Source organism: Condylura cristata, unplaced genomic scaffold, assembly GCF_000260355.1.
Source record: "Condylura cristata isolate star-nosed mole 26May11 unplaced genomic scaffold, ConCri1.0 scaffold00021, whole genome shotgun sequence".
NCBI lineage: Eukaryota > Metazoa > Chordata > Mammalia > Eulipotyphla > Talpidae > Condylura > Condylura cristata.
Window position 1 is genome coordinate 35,885,070 of NW_004567122.1, and position 9,921 is coordinate 35,894,990.

The 9,921-nt window shown below is 39.5% G+C and overlaps 1 protein-coding gene across 5 annotated transcripts in view; it reads right to left on the reverse strand.

Annotated features, from left to right (window-relative positions):
* Positions 1 to 8,091: 8,091 nt before the first annotated feature.
* JAKMIP2 (janus kinase and microtubule interacting protein 2) overlaps positions 8,092 to 9,921 on the reverse strand; it is a 154,832-nt gene continuing 153,002 nt past the window's right edge. For all 5 annotated transcript variants that reach the window (XM_012727900.1, XM_004686856.2, XM_012727898.1 and 2 more), the window contains one exon: positions 8,092 to 8,163. The gene's annotated coding sequence lies outside the window, so the exon portion shown is untranslated. The remainder of the gene's footprint in view (positions 8,164 to 9,921) is intronic.

Consider the following 9,921-nt stretch of genomic DNA (forward strand, 5'->3'; position numbering starts at 1 on the left):
GGCAGATCAACGAAGTACACTACTGAGGGGAGCAGCGGGCGGGTCAGGAGAGGAATGCCGTGCCATGTGGTCACCTCCGGGACAGGGGATCTAACTCACACTGAAGTGGCTGCGGCCAGCTTGCAGTACTGCATCCTAGTCAGTTGTGCCTCCAGGAAGGGCCCCCAAGGAAGAATTTTAAGATAAGGATGATATATGACTTGCACATTAGACCAAGGTACGAATAGGGTATATAGAAAGAGACCAAGACTGGAGGCAATTATATTAACCAGGACGCTGATGCAAGGTTCAGCTGCAAAGCTTGGTAGAAGTTCTGGTGACAAAGAGCAGGTTGCAGAATGAAAACAGTAGAGCTGTGAAGGAGTGCATGCAGTAGAGTTGGGGAGAGAGCACAGAGCCCATGAATTTATCTTGATTGCCTCTAGCACCTCACTCAGTTGGGGGACAGGAAGAGGGGGTCCGGAGTGGGAGATCCACTCAGGGTACTTGGTGATTTCTGGGATCCTTCTGGCTTTTTACTATCCTGTATATATGTCTATTGCATTGTTTTGGGGCTGTATGTGTATATTTTGCTATAAATTCATTGAGAGCAAAGTTCATATATTGTCCTGTTATCCTTGAGAATGTCTTTTGAAATAGCACTCATCAAATTGTTAAGAATATGGTTTTCATCAAAATATATGAAGATGTGTATAATTTAGTGTACTTAATTAATAAGGGCCCAGCATAATGGCTTAGCTGATTAAAGCTGGTTTGAGGAATGGGGAAGGCAATGCTATGATGAAATCACTATGTTAGAAATAAAACTGGCCCATGTACTTGGAGGAAGCAAATCTACTCTTTGGGTTTTTCTTCTTTTTCTCTCAAGCAGGAAAAAAAAATCACATATTATCAGTTAAGTTAGTCCCTAAGTTTTCAGGATTATAAGACTTCTGCATTCCCATCAATTATTGCATTTTTCTGAGTCAAATGACTTTCCAGTTAGCATATCAGAGACACAGATTTATCATTTTGCCTTCTTTACAAGTTTTGAATACTTTTCTGCATACTTTTCTATAGTAATCATAAGGGTACTTATATACATTGAAAAATTCATATGTAATGGGTGTACGGTACAGGTTTGAGGTGGTTTAAATTAAAGGCAAGATGAAGTGAATTAAAGGCAAAACAATAAAATCAAGAAGCTAGGGGGAGAATAGAAAGTGATGATAAGATACCATAATTTTAGACTTGATCATGCATTTCTAGGCTGTCAAGGCAATGTGGGAAACAAGGTGAATTACTTATTTCTTATAAAGGAAGAAAAATCCAGTTTCTGAGGTGGTTGTTATTTTGCTTTGTGCTTCTTTCAAAACTAAATTAAAAAGAAAAGGTCATGTGGACCTTCATGTAGGTAGATGACATAAGTTGTCCTCAACATTTTTACAGTAACTGTAAGCAAAGATTACTAAGACTGTTTGTTAGAAAGTCTGTTGATAAAAACCAGTGACCTCATGTGCAATTCCTTTGTAGACAAAAACAGTATAATAAGACATCTTTATGTGGAGCAGTTTCAGTGAGAAAAGGCCCCCACAATTCACCCTTGTGATCCCTATGGGCCATAAAGTTGCTGCTATAACAGAAGCATCCAGATGTTTCACATACCATAGGCCCCGCCCCTCTGTCACTGACTCGGAGCAGGTCTTTCCAGGAGCCCTGGGAACTTCAGAAGACACTGTGGTACTTGCCTTTGGAATTACAAGAATTCAGCTTAATTGTGGACAGGATAAGACATTCACATTAAATACCAGAACCAGAGTCCATCAAAAAGGTCTTCATTTGCAAAATGCCCCAGAATCCACAATAACTGCCTATTCCATGGCATGATGGTATGTTCAGCACCTTTCTTTTAAAAATATTTTTATTGAAGCAACACTGCATTATTTCCATTTTAGGTGGGATCACTATAAATCAGCATATGTGAAGACTGCATTAAGTTCAGTACTGAAAAGTCCAATATCTGTCCTTCACTGTACAATTGACCCCTTTTACCCCTCCTCTCTCCCTTCCTACCCCCACCACAGTGGTACCTTTCTAGTAGAGAACTAGTTCACAGGAAGGCGTCATCAGTGATGTAGCTTGTGATCTCTTGAGGGTTGGGGCGCCATCCATCTTTTCTGTTTTAAAGATTTGACGTAGCATGCAATTGGTGTCTATACGTGGGTAACGACATGGTAAAGAACAGATGAGTGACATTTTCCTTAGCCAACATAGGAACGACTGAAATAAGAAAGCTTTGCATGGATCTTTTGTGCTTACGGTAGAGATGGATGGCTAATGGATGCTCATGTAACATGTATTTATTAACTTGTTGCATCTTCAAGGTAGATAAACAAGGGAGGTGGATACAGACAGAAAAATACTATCTAGGATAGCAGGCAAGATTCTCTCCCCAACGATCTGCAGGTCAGGCATGGTAATGATCTAATTTTTCCCATGAAAACAAATGCTGCCCTTGACTTCACCATGCCCCCGGTAGGCACAGCATAAAAGTTGAGTGGATCACAAAGAGACGAAATCCATTTATTCTCCTTGACATGGAATTTGTTCCCTGCTATTATACTGCTATTATACCTGTCTCCTTACTCATTTTTCAAAGTCGACGAGGTAGTTAAAAAAAAAAAAAAGTCTATGAACGATGCAAGATAAAGTTTTACAAAATGCAGGTTGTTTTATTTTTATAGAAACTAAAACACCAGAGTTCATTGATTCCTATATTAAATACACAAATTATAAAATAACCATCCATAAAACTTTACATACAATAAATTGATTACAATCTCTACAGCAATACATATAGTACATGTACACGTTCCGGCTACTTCAGAGCATCATTAATAAACAAGCACTGAAGCAGTATATGGATCATGCTAATGAGCTGGACTCTAATTGAGGCAGTTGATTGAATAAAAAAGCCCAGAGATAGCCCCCCCCCACTGCATTAACACAGTAGATATCCAGGGAGGGAGCCTCAAACACCGTGGCTCAACACTTGAGTCTCCACAGAATTGTATCTTGAAGGTTTACACATGCACGGAGCCTTCTTAGAATGGAATTTTTAGCTGATAAAAATACGGGACTTTTAGTTGTTAATACTGCAGACTGTTGCTTTTCCCAGAAAATCATCGGCCTCATGGCAAGGCTGTTTGGTGGGCCTCAGAAAAACCAATGAATAGGTCTTTGCTTCAACAACTGGGATTAGCAGTAGGAATTGAAGGTGGTGCAGAGGAAGAAGAGTTGAGTAAGAGAAGAGAACAGGTACCGAATGCTAATGAAAAACATGGGTTACCCAGCAGCTACAGGAAAAATCCCTTTCTGGAGTCCTCCATCCTAGGACAGAAGCATACATTTCATAAGAGCTCACATCATACTATGTACAACTAGTATGTGCTGATATGCACATATTTCAGAAAGTGTTTGGATTTTGATCTTCCTCATTGTGGGACGTTTATGTGGTCACAGGGGGAATAAGCACATTTTGTGAATGTCAATCAAATATGTGATCGCTGTCATTAATGGCTGTGATGGAGCTCTTTGGGGAACATGCATCGTCCACTCTTTAGCAAGTTTGGGTACCTTCCACCCTATAGAATTTTGATATAATAAGGATATTATAGACACACAGGCACAGAGACCTCAATGCAGAAACATAAAACAAAAGCAGGGGACCTCACCAAGTAACAGTCTGTACCTCTGAGTCTGATACACTAGGTTGAACATATAATCTTCCTATTTTGTCACATGACTCCTTGAAATGTATTTTTAGCACTTTCACTAAACATTTGCTTTGAAATCTCAACAATAGAGGACTTACTTGGGGAGATTAGAATGGCCAGAAAAACAGCAAAAGCATGTGAATTTGCTCAGAACTGAAATAGGATCTTAGAGTTTGAAACTTGAAGAGGTAAAAGCAACTCTAACCTTCTATTCTGTCTGAATTCTCTTGCCAACATGCCTAATATTTAGTCACCACACAATAAATTATATTGTTGAATAGAGTGGAGGCTCTGGTCACTCAAGACCTTGTGACCTACCTTCTCCCTTTAGAAAGCAGAAGTCCACTTAAGAGACGCTCAGGCCCATTCTGGAAACATTAATTTGTGACATAAATGGCCATTGAAGATTTCCTTTGATAGCTAACCTCTCAAAAGTGTCAATGTAGTGGATACACTAAGTTACACAAATGTAGACTGAAGCTGCCCAAGGGTATAATTAAATCACCACTACTTTGTTATGAAAATCTCACAAAGGGCTACAAGCAACACAGCCCTCAAACAAAGCAACTTCTTATTCATATATAATTTGGTGCCACTCTAACATATCAAAAATGCAATTATTTTAAAAATAAAGTGTCTACACTGTCCATCCACTTTGATATAAGACATGAAATCCAAATGTTTAACATTAACACAAAAGTAATGTGTATTGTCTTTTCCGTTTCCACGGAAACCTAGACAGCTTTAAAAAAAAACACACTTCATTTTAAAACAATGAAAAGTATGTAATTTTCCTCATTCAGTAAATTATGAATTACACAAGGAGCTTACAGAAAATCTCGACATAGGTAAAAAGGTACAATTTATTTTAAATCGATAACAATCCAAGTATGTTAAGATAAAATACTGTAACAGAAGTTATTTGGCAAAACTTTCTCTTATTTCTTGTGGAGAGAGCAAAGGTCTCCTTTTGACCTATGGACTGTCCCCTATTGCTATCTCTGTGAGCAGTGATTAGTGGATGGAAGAAAAATCAAAGCAAAATTTATTCCTCTACTCCTAAAACTTCATGATTGGCAATTATTTCATCTATATGACATAGATTAAGAGATATGGTATTTCTTTTCAGAAAACTCTACTGTTTCCTGAATAAAACTTGACCTTAAAAAAAGGTGGTAGAAACTTTCCACTCAGAGAGCCAGATGAAGTCTGTCCTTTTTTTCCCCCTTTCTTGTGGAAATTTTCCTGTCCTGAATAACTGTGCTGAACAGGGAATTTCATTTTAACTCAGACTATTTTTTAAGTAAGTTATGCCTATTTTCCCAACAGGCTATCAATTTATTTAAGAGGATGTCTGTTTTCCAAGAGATTATCGTGTTAATAAACATTTAGTAAGTGGACCTCAAAGAATGTAGTTTTGATTGCTACTAACTCATGGACTAAATGTATTAAGTGGGTTTTGTCTGCTTTCTGTAGGAAGAGGAGCCAGGTTAAAGCTCCCCATTCTTAACAAGACACTTCTTTTATTACTGCAAGATCAAATGCAAAGGAAGTATCCACTTAGGCACAGTTCATTTCCATGGGCCTGTGTCTGGTTGGGACACACCTTCAGTTTTGCCAAAATTTTATAATTGTAGGAACAGATCACAGAGAGCTATAGTTATCAAATTATTAAACTTATCCAATGAGGTGTTAATTTTGAGAATCTGAATAGGACTTGGTGAAGCAATTACCTTTTAGCCTAAAATCTAGAGAAACTTGCCAACCTCCTGGAACGAAGCAAAAAGTCCCCTTCATCTTGTATTTGCTCTAAATGTGTCCAAAGCTGTTTGGATGGTCTTCTGCATTATTATTTACTCTCATTACACACAATGTCTGAATGTGATGCCATCCGATGTTTAACAGAAAAGGTATGTGATTAAACCACACGACTCTTACAAATATTTCTAATCTTATAACTCATTGCATATGCAGCTTTCTGGGTGGGGAAAGCAAGATGAGTATAAGTATGTTTGGTGGAGCAGACAGAGTATGAATTTGCTCAGCTGACCCTGGAATAATCATTCCAAGGATAATGAAGAGACAAGTCTAAGATATGGAAGAGTGACTTTTCTTCTCATGAAGTGGACTGGGATTTATGGATCACAGAACTCTTTTATGTTACCTGTACAATGAATTGATAATCCCTATGTAATTTGAAAATTAGTTGAGCAAAGAATCCAGCAGGATAATTTTGCTTTACTCCATTTTTCCTTGCTCATTCACTGGACTTTGCCCCCAAAGAAAAGGGATAATCAGGCTAATTATGTGATACTATCAGCTTACCCCAAGTTTTCTCCTTTAATAAAAGTGGAGTTTTGTCAAATGGCATGCAAATGCAGTTAAGTAGAGCAAGGGGCTGTTTATTACTGAAGTGACACATTCTTTAATCTTGTTCCATAGCAGGAAATGATCTATTTACCATAGATTATTAGAGATCTTGGCTGTGGATCTCTCAGTCTTTATTGCTAGTAATGTCCCAGGTAGTTTGATGGGAAAGCTTCAGTGCTACATTGCTTAGCTTGAACCAAACTGAAGCACTTACTTTATTATACAGGGGACTGTGTCTCAACAATACAAGAAAGTCAAATAATATAGCAGTCATGATAATTACAAAGCACTTTGTGCTATTTTAAGCACCTCTTTTTCCAGAATTGCAAAAAAAAAAACTTTTATGAAAAAGCATGTTAACCTCATTTTGCAGATGAGGAAACTGAGGCACAGAGAGGTTAAGTGACTGGGCCGAGATACCTGGGTCAGCAGGAAGAAGGACAAAAGCGGGACCCCAGCATTCTAGCCTTTCTTGTACATTCTCCAGTTCGTGTTTTGGCGTTGAAAATGCCAGTGCTGAAACCAAAGAATAAGATACTGAAGCCACGTAGGGAAGGGTTTGTGTAGCATTTCATAGAAAGAGCTTCAGGTTCCCTCCACACATTTTTTGTGCACAGGGAGTCTAGCCCAGTCAATAAAACCTTGCCACTTTGAAAAATTGAGTCTGTGTTGTTATCTACAGTAAATTAAGTGTAAAATTAGCGTTTCATGAACATTTATTTGCTCTCAGAGCTGAATACAAGACTCATATTACATAACTTAGGAAAAGTACCAGTCTTCTCATTGTCTCTGGTAGAAAATGACCTCAGTGGTACCATAACGTTAAATGTATATAAAAAAGTAGAGCTATCTTGTCGCTGTCAGCTCTTGGCGAAAAATTTTTTCAGTCTAAATGACAAATGCCTAGAATGTTCTAGGCATATTAGGAGTCTTTTAAAAATAATCATACTTTAGTTTAATATTCACATCTCTGTGGCAAACTCAACTGTTGGTAGTTTATTTATTGCCTCTATCATACAGCATATTTATGTGCAGGCAACTTTAGGCAGCCATTTGAAAATCAGTATTTGGAAACTGAAAGATTCAGAGGTGCTCTGTGGCTCGTGCTCCCTCTAGCAGTTTGTACTTTATACAGAACTAAGTCAGGGAGCTTGTGATTTAACATCAGCTTCTTCATTTGTAGTGTGCATGAGATGGGCTGTTGTTTGTGGAGGGACACAGTGTGCCCATTAAGAGGCCACGGAAGCATCAAATCTGCCTTTTCTTTCCTTCTTGTGTTGCGTTCGCCTGCATCCTTCCTTCGTCCTGTTGCCAGTTCAGCTGGGGTCACTGTGAGCCACTTGTCAGCTGTCATCTGTGAAATGCATTCCACAAGCTCCACCTTTTGCAGAAAAACAAACTGAAGACTGTGTTTCTTCCCCTTCACACTGCAGATGTCTCTGTTCCTGAGTTTAAACAATAATAAAGACAGAAAAGCAAATCCCTGTAGTAAGAAACCAGACTTTTCAAGTGAAACATTTTATTGTAAATAGCTCCTCATAGGTATTCCTCGTGCTTCATTCCCCACCCACCCTTGTTTTCTGTTTTGAATTTTTCAAATGATGTTTATTTCAGGACTAATGTTTCCATGGGGTGTTACATTAAAATGAACCCCCTGCACAGCAGGAGTAGAGTGTTTCTTTGTAACTTTGGTTCCATGCCCAACACACATCTTAGCTTGATCTGCTGAAACTGTTTCCATTGTTGAATTTCTTGCTTCACACAATATATGTTTATAGTTCTTTTCTTCTGATTTGACATATACATGTTTCATTAAATGCAGCATATATTGTAGATTTTCAACAGGGTCATGTAGGAACTGTCAAGTAAGAAACCTTGAATAATGGCTTTAAAATACACGGTCGTAGTCCTGGCTACAGGGTAGTTCTTCGTTTTTGATCTCCCTCTGACTGGTGTAAACATTTTATTTTTTTTTTGCCATCTTTGAAGGTTTAGAAGCGTTTGCCTTTCTGGGGTCTTATCCATGATTTCGGTTACTCTGTAAAACAGAGGGAAAATTTGTTCAATCATCATTTCTAACAGTGGCCAAAATAGAAAAAAAATTAGAGAAAAAAAATTACATTATTTCTACTTCTTTGAGCTGTATGATCTTGTGCCACTTCATGAAGTAGATCCCTAAGCTTAGCTACTTAACATAGAAGAATCTCTTTTGAGAGTTGCTGCAATACAACACATCCAAAGCAATGCATAGTTTTTGTCTCATAGCGAGGGACCTGAGATATTACTACTATCATTACTGCTTTCTCCTCTAGGGCCTGCCAAGAAAGTGTCCTGAGAAGCTCAAATGAATCATCATGCTCCCCAATACTATTAAAATATCATTTTGAGGCCCTCCCTGGTGGTGCAGCGGGTTAAAGCACAGCACTAAGAAGCTAAAGCCAATTCCGCATGAGTTCGATTCCCGCCTGCCCCGGAGGCTACCACATGGCGTGGCAGACCTCTCCTGACCCGCCCGCTGCTCCCCTCAGCAGTGTACTTCATCGATCTGCCTGTTCTGCTCCCCGCTCTGTCTCTGGTGAATTCTCTCACCCTCCGCATCTCTGGCCTGTATCCCAGTTCTGTACAAATAAATAAATAAATCTTTAAAAAAAAATATCATTTTGATAGTGAATATATGTGGGGGTCTCCCTGGTGGTGCAAGGGGTTAAATGTCAGCACTGTGAAGCTATCAGCAGCCACTATGCATTGAATTTGATCCCAAGTCAGGGAGGTGACCCACATGGCACTGCAGACTCTCCAGTCTCACCCGCTGCTCCCCTCAGTAGTGTGTTTCAGTACATCTGCCTGTTCTGTTCCCCACTCTGTCTCTGGTGAATCCTCTCACCCCTCCCCCCACCTTGGCCTGTACCCCAGTTCTGGTATGCACAAATAAATAAATCTTTTTTTTTTTTAAAGTGGATCTGTGGTTCATTTTTTCTTACTTCCTCCCCAACACTTGTAACCCATGACCTGAGGATTTCCGAGGAATTTTTATCATTCAGGTTTCCTGGCTGATCCCAGAGAAGACCCTGAAAAGCTACTTACCTCGCTAAGTAAATCAGGATTCTTGGCCCTATTTCTCTTTTTGCCTGGGTTTTTACTTGTGAAGAGATCTAAGACATACCACTTTCTCTCAACAAAGGCTGGAAAAACACGGGCCACACTTCTACTGCTGCTTAAGCATGTGGCCTACAGAGTGTGAATAATGTGGGTGGAAAAACTGGATTTCTATGTTTTCATTTTATGTCCAAGGAAAAGTTTTATTTAACTTCTTCTTCTTCTTTTTCTTTTTTAAAAGATTTATTTATTTATGCATACAGTACTGGGGTACAGGCCAGAGGTGCAGGGGCGGTGAGAGGATTCACCAGAACAGATTAGGGAGCAGAACAGGTAGATCTTCTGAAATACACTGCTGCGGGGAGCAGCTGGCAGGTCAGGAAAGGTCTGCTGTGCCATGTAGGTCACCTCTGGGGCCAGGGATAGAATTCATACTGAAGCAGCTGCAGCTAGCTTGCAGTGCTGCGCTCTAATCTCTTGTGCCACCAGGGAGGGCCCCTTTTTGTTTCTAAAGATGGATTTATTTATTTATGCATATAAGAACTGGGGTACAGGCCAAAGGCGCAGAGCTGGTGAGAGGTTTCACAAGAGACAGAGTGGGGAGCAGAACAAACAGACTGACAAAGTACACTGTTGAGGGGAACAGCGGGCAGGTCAAGAGAGGTCTGCTATGCCATGTGGTCATCTCCCGGGCCAGGGA